The following is a 13,162-nucleotide window of genomic DNA, read 5'->3' as shown; positions in this document are numbered from 1 at the left end:
AGTCATCATACACATTTTAAATTCAACATTCATAATATAATACAAATATTAAAATTAAATACCTTTTCAGCTTTACATCAAAGCTAAAAAAAATTATATAGTCGAAGATTAAAAATTTATTTTTCTTGGCTAATTAACGTAAAGCTATAGTTATATATTTTTACTATAGCAAAGAAACAAAATCTTAAATATACTCTACTTGGAAACTATATAACTTTGATACTCTTTTTAAATATTTGTAATGACTTATTTAGTTGACATGACACAAAGGCCTTAAATCCATTTATTCCCATTAACACTCGATTTATTAAGCGTTGGAACGTTGATGGGACTCCCTTGAACCCGAAGTACATCTGTTGGAATTGGTAGTACCCCTGGTTCGTAATAAAGACTGTTTTTCTTGATCTCTCGTGTGTAGTACAACCTGATGATATCCACTTGCCATGTCAAGACAGTTAAAATATTTGGCTCATCCCAAGTGGTCTAGCATTCGGGCCACTCAGGGAGGGTCAACGGTACGCCACAGTCATAAAGACCGCAATGGTTACCGTTGACCTCAAAGCCCTGGGGATCTAATGGGCGGGCACCAGGAGGACCCGAACGGGAGTCGTCTTTTTGGAGGTCCGGGGCTCGGACGCCCAGGCTGACAGCATGAAGGGCGCTCTGAAGGAACATGACGTGCGGGTCCACTGTTCGGTGATGACCGTGCCCGTCATGCTCCTCGACGTGGAGCACGGGCACGTGACGCAAGCCTGCAAGGGCCCGGACAAGTCCAAGGGGTGCTTCTCCTGCAAAAAGAAGGAGCACCAGGTTAAGGACTGTCCCGTTGCGCTGCGCTACAGTATCTCGGGAAATATAGGTTAGGTTTCGGATAAAGGAATGACCTGCAGATATGCTGGTTAGTCGCTAAATAAGCAGTCCATTCGTTTGAACTGACGAATAAGCGGTCGCAGACACAGTAACAGACATACAAAAAAAAAAACACATCATAGTAAAACCAATACCTCCTCAGCTCTGCATCGAAGCTAAAATGCAAAATATTTGCTGGTTTAAAAATTATTAAGTTAAAATATTTTGTATATATAATGAAACAGTTTTTATTAAATTATTAATAAAATCAGTTTTGTTAATTCGACTAAATAACCGTCGTTATTTATGAACAAAGCAGGATTGTTCAAATTACGTTAGTTTTTTAAACTAATTAGACTTATGGTCAAATGCTGTAGGGTTACTAAATTAGATATAAAAATAAAGTAATTAAACGTTTTTAATGGTAAATTTTAATTTTGGAAGAGTTAAAAAAATTTTAAGCATATGGTTAGTACTATAAATTTAGCATTCACAAGTGTATGTTAGTCCAAAATGTATTTATACTGAAATCAAATTACTTTTTATTTAAAAAAAAAATTTAATTGATTAGAAATACAAAAGTTTAACCTCTTTATCACAATGTTCATTTTGTTTAAATTTATAAGTGTTAATATCTCAGAAAAGAATACTTCAAGACTAGTTATATATTTATATATCTATTTATGAATTACTAAAATGCGTCAATAGTTGTTGTTTGAAGAAAAGTAATTATAAATTAATTCATGTTGCAAGTAGGCTTTTGATATTTTGGCCTGTAACAACAACGTGGTTTGCCACTTGCATAACGACTAGCTATAGTAGCAAGGGTCGCCACCACCTAGGCGAGGTGTCACACCTATCAGATATGATTACCGGACCATAGGTGGAATTTAATTTTAAGTTAATTAAAAGTATAATCTAAGTTAATATGTCGTTATATGTATAAATTACTATAACACCTCATGGTTTATTAAACACAATTATGACAATTAAAGTTGTTTGTGGTTGATATGTAAAACATATCGTAGCCCGTGTCTAGATTAAGGAATAGGATTGAAATACACGCGAGTAATTAAGTTACTCGCGCAATAAAATACATATTACAGTTGAAATTAATAAGGAAATTTAATTTAATTGTTAAAAAAAAAGAAAATTAAGTTAAACATGGACAAAAATGCGAATGCATCAAAAACCATATCTACAAATAAAGGCAATACAAATAAAATAAAATATTTTAACAAAACAAACAAATAATATTACAAACATCACGGATGGTATTGGAACACATCCGTTAATGTTAATTGGAAATTAATGAAGAACATCAGGAGCGGTCTGGACACTCGCTCCTTAGCGTTGGCTAGAAGAAAAAGGAAACACGTGCTCTCCACACATAAATAAAATTAAGTTAATTTACGATAAAATAAAAAGAAATAAAATAATTAATAAAAACAGGGTGTGTCAGTATATCAGGAAACGGGTTTCTATTGTTCTCATTGTTACAAACAATGAGAACAATAGAAACCCGTTTCCTGACTTGCTGAACACCCTGTATAGCTCATTACATAAATATAATATATAAAAGAAAACGATACACGGTCTCCGAAGAGACCCATCCGATGGTCTGGATGCTTCGCCGAAAAGACCTGGCCGTTCGCTGTTGGCGGCTCTACTCCATCATTGAAAAAAAGTGACAATAAACAATAAACGTGTGCATTCTAGCACGGTCAATGACAGAAGTAAGAATAGAGAAGAGTCAACACCGATCTAACCGCAATTTCAAATCGATAACGGCCAGTCTTTTTGGAAGGGATCAATACTGATAAACAATTTGATTTTAATTATATTTCTCTTTTATCGCCTTATCTAGCGGTCAGCGCAAAGTAATGAGTGGTTGACACCGCTGTGCCAGAAAAAGGTTCTTTCGCGCGATAAAATAAATAAGTAGACATAACAAAAAATTCATAAACGGTCCACCTTCTAATTTGTGACGTTACAGAACCCCCCTTGAGAAGGTTTGAAACAACGTGACAAATCTTCTCAAAAAGAGAAAACGAACACTCAAAGTGGACCTCAACCTTCAAGCAAAACAAGAAAAACAAAATTAAAATTGAATAAAGAGAATAAAAAAAATAAATTAATCAAATATACATTATAAAATTATTATTAAGAATTCAAAAAAAATTAAAATATAAAATAGAATTCATTTTATAGACTAGACATAGACATTGGAGACTGATTATTGAAAATAGAAGAAAAAAAAGAATCCCCATTTGAAGTGGAAATAGTATCGACGATGGGTTGGAGAGAACGACTAGCCGTCAAAATTACTGGTCGTTCTCTCTTTCATTTCCCGAAAAAGATGTATTTGGTTGATTGGGACGATTATTGAAATTTCGATTTTGATAGTTTCTTTGATTTTATCCCCTGTTATTATTACTATGAGAATTATGATTTCGCTCACGACTATTATTATTCAACGATGGTGAACGAAAGTCATTCGTATTATTTGAATTCAAGTGAAACGATTGTGTGTTTTCTATCTCAGACAATACAGAAAGTAGTTCAAATGTAGTCTTTGGACTACGACCGATTAAAGCAGTACAAATATGATCATTGTAATGTTGACATATTACATGGACTAAACGTTCAGCAGGTATAGGTGGTGTTAAAAAACGAGCTTTTGTAATCCACTGCATGGCATGAGTTGATAAGCCAGAGCTGGAAGTATAACGATATGGTTGTAAAATTTCATCATGAACGCGATTTTGTATAGTTTCAGATCAAAATTTCCGACGAAATAAATCTTTAAATTCATTATAAGTAGAAGGAAGTGGTAATAAAGCGTCAAATCAAACTCGAGCGACTTTAACAAGACGACGTTGAACACAACTAATTTTTTGTTGTTCGGTAGCTTGAATACTAGAAAAATAAATATCAACTTCATTTAAAAATAATTCAGGATGTACTTCATTAATAAAACCGGTAAATTCTGGAATAACTTGATGAAATTTTGCAAGTAACATAGATACAGATAACCGACTGATATCAGGCGTGCATGGAACGAATGTTGGTTGAACTTTCGTAGATGTTAGTACAGGATCAATTGTTGTAAAAGCAACGGTCGGATTCAATGGCTGTTTTTGAACGTCAAGTGCGGATAATTTGCGAATATCTTGATTTCATTACAAAGGTGTTGAACTTTGTTAGTAAGTTCTTTATTTTGGGTATGTAATTCGGTAACAAAAATATCAGATGCTGATTGATGATTTTGTAATTCTACTATACAATTGTCAATGTTTGAAACAGAGTACTTTGTATTAGTTATAACTTGATATAGTCCAGTAAATCGATTATCAGTAGATACTGACCGCTTATCGCATTCAAAACTAACAGACTCGATTTTAGCGCTTATAAGACGGTTATTCTCTTCACATTGGGACTTTAGTTCCCTAATGCCTTTCAATAAACTATCCAATAGCTCTGACAGTTTATTTTGAGTATTATTGAGATTATTAATATCGTTTCGCATGTCTAAAATAAATGTATAAAGTTCAGAATTAGATGGTACTTTTGTTTCAGCCATGATACAACTTGATAAAAAATCCTGTGTTGTAGATAAAATTTTCTCGTTATTAAAACTAGATATTTCAAATCCAAAACGATCAGGTGACTTGGTTATTCTTTTTCCAGCGCCTTCAGCCATAGATCAAAAGAAAAATGTAGAATGACAGATAAGCGATTATCAACAGTAAGGCTTACCGTACTGTCAAAAAAAAAAAGAAAATTTTATAAAGAAAAAAATAAAAACAAAGAACAGATGCGTTTAGTTAGGTCAAATTATGAATAATTTGATTAATCCTCATAATGGGATCGAAAAACAAACAGAATTTGAATGTAAACACTTTAAACAAAATTACAAAAAAATCAAACACAAAAGCTTGACAGCTTAAGTCAAAAATGAAATTTATAACAAAATTTAACACTGAGACGTGAAATTTTGTCAAATATCAATAACAACGAGGCAAAAAAAAAAAACTCAAGATAACAATAAAAATGAAATCCCGTTTTCGGCAGGCGTGTATGTTAATGTTTGTCGCACAAATGGATTAAATATTAAAATAATTAATTTTACTGTTAGACAATAAAATAGTTAAGGTAAGTTAAATTACTAATCGCACTAGTAGCAAATAGAAAAATACTACGGACAGTTAAAATATTAATGGAAAATATTATGTCAATAACAAAAAAAACAATCAAATTCAGCTGAATAATAAAATTATGTAAGCTTCAATATGATTACAATCTTTAATAAACATAAAAATAGAGATATTATAAAGTGAAATCCCGACGTTAATATTGATAAATTAATTAATATCAGATAATCTAAAGGCTAATTTTATGTTGGAGAATCTACTCAACTACTCGCATGTCCATCATAATTATGCATTTATTTCTATTGATCTTTTGTGAAAATAATTAAGGTTAAAAATTAAATTTAATTGATTATTAAATGAATTACTTAAATTAAACTGAACCGTAATATTTAATAAAACTTCATTTTTAATTCTTTTGTAATGTTTTGTAAACATTTTATTAATATGTTTTACACATAAGTGGGAGAAAATTTTTTTTATTTAAAGTATAATATAATTTAAATATATACAGAGTATTTCATTAAGAATAAGACTCTCATTTTCTCGAAAACTATTGAAAAAAATTCCCTGGTTCCCCGTAAATGGGGAAACCTCCAAAAAAATTACAAATTTAAAAATCACTAATTTTCGAAATTGTTTCAATTTTTTTTACTTAAAATAGCTATAACTTTTTTAAAAATAACCAATTCATTATAATTGTTTTTTATATAGATGCATGATGTCTTTATCTATCAGTTGGTATATTTTTTTTATAAATCTGACTTTTTACCTGCCTACAGGGGGGGATTAAAAATGACAACTTTTTCACAAAAAATTAATTTTTTCAACTTAATTTTTTAAAGTGTTCCGGAAAGTCTGATACTTTTATATATATCTTAAATTAAAGCTAATGTAATGCACTTTATTATGCAAAAAAAAATTTCGGACTTTATTTTGTCTTCACGGTGAAAATAGCTACTGAATGCTATTATTGTGTGAAAATTCTCGATTTTATTTTTTACATTTTTAACTTTATAATGATATAACTTATTGAAAAGTGTATGGATCAACGTAATTTTTTTATGAGAAATAATATTTTTTAATAATCCCTTTTTCATTCGACATACTTCTGAATCAGGATATTAATAACGAACTAGCAGATCATGTTGCTTTTGGTATAATCCACTAATTTTTTAAAATTAAACACTATCTAAAGATTTGCATCGAAGCGTTTTATTTTGATAGTGATTTTAATCACTGTCAGATATCATAATACTTGATCTAACTATGCCACGTCACTACTGTGCCGCGATCCCCCTGTGCTGGATATTTATTTTTTGTAAAGGAAAATATTGTTTAAATTTTAAAATATTGTTTAATTTTTTTTTCATCTCTTCAGGAATAAAAAGCCTTAACACTAATTTTCTTAAAAAAAAATTCCTTAATCGAAAAATATTTATAAACAATTTTGTTCCTTTAGTTTTTTTATCCGATCAACCGTTTCATTTTTAAAATTGTTTTAAGATATGAATTCAAAATAGAAATGTATTACTTTAAACTCCTTTAAAACCAAAACCAAACTCTTAAAAATTACATTTGAGTATAATTTTAATTGAATACGCATACTAATAGTTTGGTTGTAGGGACGTTTGTGTTAATGAGGCACTAGTAATTTTGTTAAGTGTTAATGTTGGTGAAGAACAAAAGATTCTGTGTGTAACAGGATATCGAATGGTATAATTGTAACAATATTTAACATATATTAACGAAGTTAACTATGTCCTCGGCAGCTAAAACTTTAGATACGCTGGGGCACCAGATTCTTGTTGACTATATTTTTTATATAGATCGACATATTCTAATAAATTTATTTTGAGTTTAGAGTTAAGAATATTGATATCAACTATACGGTATTTATAGAAAATATTATTAATAAAAACTTTGTATAATATGAAAATAGTTTGAAAAGCATAAAAAGAAAAATATTAATCGTAATAGACGCATGACCCATTAGAGAGAATCTTTTTAAGTTCTCATGTTATGAACGACGTATATTGTCAAGGCAATAAAAACTCTTGTGTGGCTTAAGATATCATCCCCATAAGCCTGCTAGTAGGTTACTGTCTAATGTTCCCTTTAAGCAGTGGGTAATTAGTAAGCTCATACTAATTACATACTAATGTTACATTTTTCTATTGTTTTCTGCGCCTGTGAAACGGTAGCGATGTCGTTTTACAACCCATTATGATTATGTAAAAGTAAATACATTTAAAAACGTCTTAAATAGGTTAAAATTAAATTAAATCAAATTATTTTTTTTTTTTTCACTCAATTTAATGGATAATAAAAGTTACCGTTGCCATTTGAAAATCTATAGTTGAAACATGTTATAGCATATGGGGAGGATCAGTGGTAGAAATTTAATTTTTCTTGAATAATAGTTATACGAAAAACCATTATAGTAGAAAAAAAAATATGAGAAGCTCTTATATTTTAGGAGATAACGCGTGAGTAAAAATAAACAATCACTCTGTATTTTTAAATGACCCTTGTGTTTAAACAAAAAATGTTATTGTTGTGTAAAAAAAACATCGTTTTTGGTGTTGTTATAAATTTTTACTTCAGTTTTTTGATAATTTTGTTATATCTATACTTAAGATCAACAGTAGAGACAAAATGGAATGGGAGGTACGTACCCCATTTAAACACTCCTTTTTTATAAAAAATAAATAAGATGTTTATGTTTACAATAAAATAATTCAGAGAGTACTTTCGTAGCTTTTAATGTCCATCTAATAAGTATAATAACAAGAAGATGGCTGCCCTTTCCAATGAAAAATTTCTAGCTACTAATGGCTTATAATAAATTATAATTTCAATTTTATAACTAAAAATATAATCAAAACTAACAAAGGTCAGAAAAATCGTATTAAGAAAGTTAATTTTTATAAATTCTACAGATTTGCAATGAAACATTTTAGCTTCGATGTTATTATGTTATGATAAAATTATACATCAGTATAAATTTAATTAAAAATTATGAAAACCTATGTGTAGTCACAAGTAATAGTTATATTATGAACGATTTATAGTTTTATTTAAATAATTTTTTACGATAATTTTTTTTCTTGTAGTTATAATAATATTAGAAAAGAATAAATAGTTTACATATAGTTTTTATATAATTAATTTTTGATACGTATATAATTATATTACATAATAATTATTTTAAAAATAATACACTTTTAATATGAGCTATAATTTAAGCCATAATATTTCAACCTTCATTTAATAATTTTTTCAAGAATATCACGTATTATTTGAGTTAATGCTTTATTTTTTGAAAAAGTTGTAAGTATTTAATTAAAGTGAATAATTTTTTTTATATATATAATATACACAAATATTTTTCATAATTCGGAAGAAATACAATTTTTTTGATGAACGATAATGAAATAAAAATTATAATAAAATAAATTTGGTAGAATAGAGCGGAGCAATATGACGCATTGGACAGATAATATTCTTTGATTTAAAAAAATACAGTTATGTTTGTGAATCTTTTTAAAAATCTTTTTAATTATATTTTCTAAAATCACTAAATGGGACACACAAAAAATTAAACATAAAAATAACTAATTATTCTTAATATGAGTTATGATTATTTATCATCAAACAACAACCATTGACGCACTTTAGTGCTTCATAAATAGATGAAATAATATGTACCTAGTTTTGAATAATATTTTTAAATATATTATCACTTGTAGATTTAAAAATGACGACAAGCTAGGTAGTAAGGTTAAATATTTCCACGAGCAATTTGTTATTTAAATTTTATAAGATAAACAGTAGTTTCATGAAAATTTAATTTTTGTAAAAATAAATTTTGAATATTTATGAACTTGTGAGTTACTATAGGAATTATACTTATAATTTATAATACTCACGTACTCTCACAGCCTTATAAAATGAACAAAAAAGAAAATTACTTTCAAAAAATAAATTCGTATTATACTTAACTAACCCTATAATCTATAAATTATTTAAATTTTTAATTACTTCTTGAATACTGGTTTAAAAGTTGTTATCCACCAGTAATTTTCATAAGTAGATTATTACACATTTTATAAGGTAGATAAATATGAATGTTCCCGTTAAAAAAAATTAATTCACACCACTGTAAGTTATTTGGAATGATTCTAAATAGTAATTATTAACTGATGAATCAAGAAATATATGTAACTAAAAGTTATAATACTTATTTTGCTAATACTGTATTTATTTTGAGAGTAATGAAGTTGTTTATGATAAATCGATTACTCTGTATATTGTTATTATACATATTATTAAATCTCGTAAGACACTCTTTTTCTCAGAAACTTTTGAGAATTTCAAAATTTTGTAGCAAAAAAAATGTCAGGTTCAAAAAACTCTACAATAATTTTGTAGTTAAGTAATTTTTTTTTTTAGTTCCACTCGGGACAAAAATCCTTAATTATAATTTACTTAAAAAGAAATCCTTATTTTTAACTTTATAATACGATAGAAAAAAAAGAACTACAAACAAGATTGTTCTTGCAATTTTTTTTATCCCATCAACCGTTTTGGTTTCACATTTATTTAAAGATTTGGAAGTCATGTAAAAATTCATCATTGATTTTGTTTTATAATGAAGGTGGCAGTCCATCAGTTATTATTGCTGCTAACGTATCAGCAATATGTTTTGATTGACTGGTTAACTTTTTCAACTTAACTTTCTAAAATGTTCCGAAAATACTGACACATTTATATATATCTTAAATTAAAGCTTATGTAATACACTTTATTATGAAAAAAAAAAATGTCTGGCTTTATTTTGTTTTCACAGTGAAAATGGCTACCGTATGCTATTTTTGTGTTAAAATTCTCGATTTTTTATTGTATATTTTAAACTTTAAAATGCTATAAAATTTTGAAAAATGTATGGATTGATACAATTTTTTTACGAGAAATAATATTTAATACTTTTTTTTATTCTTTTATATAGAAGGGGTTCAAAACTTAAAATATATATATAGAAAGTAGAAGTTTTTCACCTTAATTTTTGAAAGTGTTCTAGAAATACATATATATATATATATATCTAAAATTAAAATTTGTATAATACACTTTATTAGAAAAAAAAATTCCAGATTTTATTTTGTTTTCATGATGGAAACAGTCATCAAAGTTAATAGAAAAAAACTACGAATTTTGTAAAAAATTCATTTTTATATGTTTAATTTTATAATGCTATAACTTTTTGAAAAATGTATAGATCATTATATTTTTATAGCTTTGATGCGGAGCTTTTCAAAAAAAAAATTATCTCGACACTTTTTCTTCTTTGGGGAAATGACCGTTGAATTTAACGAAAAATATAATTTTTATGCAGAAATCACTTTTAACATGAAATATTTTAATAATTAAATAATATAATTTAATTGACATTGAATAAAGTTCATAAGACATAAGAAATTAAACTTATTTAATTGTTTTTGCTTTTTTAAAGTTGAATAAGTAACTTTTAAATTTAAATTAGAATAAATTGCTAATTTTATCATATGACAAAAGCGACAAACAGAAGCCGATTGGCGGTGACACTGGTGTTTTACACACTTGAGGTACGAGGTTCGCATTCGCTGTGGCAATTTACATTTTGCATTTTTTTTTTAATTTTAAAGTCATTTGAATTTTACCTCATTTAGATTCAATAACTACAATAAATATCAAGGATGCCGTCACTTTAGTCTTATGTCGTGAGAAGAAATTACTTATTCATGTTAATATTATTATACTATATGGTTTTTTTTGTAACTATCATTTAATTTCTCAGCTCTAACTTAACTTACATTTTTCAACGATACGTCAAATGATTACAATTCGTATTTAGTTGAAGATATTACCCTCCAAAATTGAAAAAATCCCCTAATTAAATAAACAAGTAGCTTAACCAGCTTTATCCATACAAACAACTAAAATCATTTATTTCCAATATTTTTAAAGTATTGTAAGGTTTCAGCCAAAAAAGAAATTTATTACTTTAAACTCCTTTAAAACCAAAACCAAACTCTTAAAAATTACATTTAAGTATAATTTTAATTGAATACGCATATTAATAGTTTGGCTGTAGGGACATTTGTGTTGATGGAGGCACTAGTTATTTTGTTAAGTGTTAATGCCACGTGACCCCTGTGCTGGGTTTTTTTTTGTAAAGTAGTCCTGATTTGGTTATAAATAACAAATTCACTGAATACTTATACTACATAAATTTATTTTCACATTAAAATATCAGCATTTAGAATAATTGTATGTACATCAAAATTCTCAAGTAGTAACACTACATTATACTGTATAAATTGCACGATTTAAATGCAATAACAATTTTTTAGGTTAGGTAAAGTCTTACAAAACTAATGAATGTTATTTAGGATTACGGTAGTATAATTTTAAGATATTTTTATAAATTTTTAAATTTGGGGTTTTTTTCGATTCTCAGCAACGATAGGCAACTAGATAAAATCGGTTTCCTATCGGATTGAAAATCATTAGAATCAGTCCTAATATATAAATTAAGAGGTGAGAATTTTCATAGATAGATATAAAANAAAAAAAAAATAGGTTTCCTATCGGATTGAAAATCATTAGAATCAGTCCTAATATATAAATTAAGAGGTGAGAATTTTCATAGATAGATATAAAAATAAAACCCACACCATCACAAAAACAATACCTTCTTAGCTTCGCATTAAAAATAACAAAATCTTTATACCCAAAAGACAAATTAACATGATATGACCCCTAAGTTTAGTCCCTGGATAATTATTATTGTCTTATTATTTTCAGTAATTTAAATACAGAAATTTCATATACAAATTTCAACCATTTCATTTTATTTAAAAGTCCCTGTATAACTCTTTTAATTCGTATAAGTCATAAAATTTAAAATACTTTTTATTGGTCATTTTTTTTTTTGAGCTATTGCAATAAAAAATGTGTTGCTTTATTTATCTACGTTCAACTTAAATAATTAAGTTTTAAAACAACAATACAATATAGTTCTTACATATAAGGTATACGTGTGATTTTAAACTAATATATTAGTATACATTTGTTCATTTAAATTATTTTCAAAAAATTTCATTATTATTTAGTTAATTTATTTTTAAATAATTTCATAAAAATTTTGCAGACTTAATCATATTTTTTTTAATTTTAGAAAAAAATCTTGTCTCAGGAATCAATTTGCCCCGCTCTCCTCTATAATAAATACCTGCACATTTTTTTGATTTCAAGGTACACATGCAAAGTAAACGTATATTTACAGATTTTTGATATTTTTACGGAGTATACGTTAAATTACAAAATCGAGTGAGAGTATATGACGTATTATATAAAAAATGAAAAACAATAAATAATTTTATATTTTTAATGAGCGTTCCATTTACCTTAACTTGTTTTCCCGCTAGGGTCCTAACAATTGGCTATGATATTCCTAAACGCTGGCCCTATATAATTTATATCTCACTAAAAGGATTATTAGCGGTTTTATGACCAATACAATTTAAACTCTCAATTATAAACGATAACAAGTGTTTATTTCTATATAAATACTATTTGCAATATTATTTACAATGGTAAATAATATACAATAGTAAAGTCTAATAAGACTGGATTTTAAAAGATGTTGGTTGCAAGGTGAGTCGACGGCGGCGAGCGTACACAGAACTTCATTAATAACAATAATAATAATAATAATAGATAATGCAAATAGCGATAAGAATTGAATTATTGAAAAAGAATGAGATATTGGAAAGTAGTAAAATATCGTGTTTTAAATCAATTAAAATAAGAATGCAATGTTCTGTTTACACCTGCGTGGCGCATACTCATAGTATACTTGTAAGGACGTCTGTGTTAATGAGGCACTAGTCATTTGTTAAGTGTTAATGTTGATGAAGAACGAAAGATTCTTTCCGTAATAGGATATCGAATGGTATTATTGTAGCAATATTGAACATATATTAACGAAGTTAAATATGTCCACGACAGCTAAGACTTTAGAAACACTAGGACATCACATTCTTGTTGACTATATTTTTAATATAGATGGACATGTTTTAATAAATTAATTTTAAGTTTAGCTGTAAGAATATTGA

General features: G+C 27.4%; 1 protein-coding gene across 2 annotated transcripts in view; it reads right to left on the bottom strand.

The window, feature by feature from the left end:
• LOC126905655 (uncharacterized) overlaps positions 1-13,162 on the bottom strand; it is a 106,836-nt gene that overhangs the window by 49,597 nt on the left and 44,077 nt on the right. The window lies entirely within an intron of this gene.

This window comes from Daktulosphaira vitifoliae, unplaced genomic scaffold, assembly GCF_025091365.1.
Source record: "Daktulosphaira vitifoliae isolate Bord-2020 unplaced genomic scaffold, ASM2509136v1 Scaffold_4, whole genome shotgun sequence".
NCBI lineage: Eukaryota > Metazoa > Arthropoda > Insecta > Hemiptera > Phylloxeridae > Daktulosphaira > Daktulosphaira vitifoliae.
Note: the sequence above shows the minus strand (reverse complement) of the source record. Positions and strands in the feature narration are given on the sequence as shown.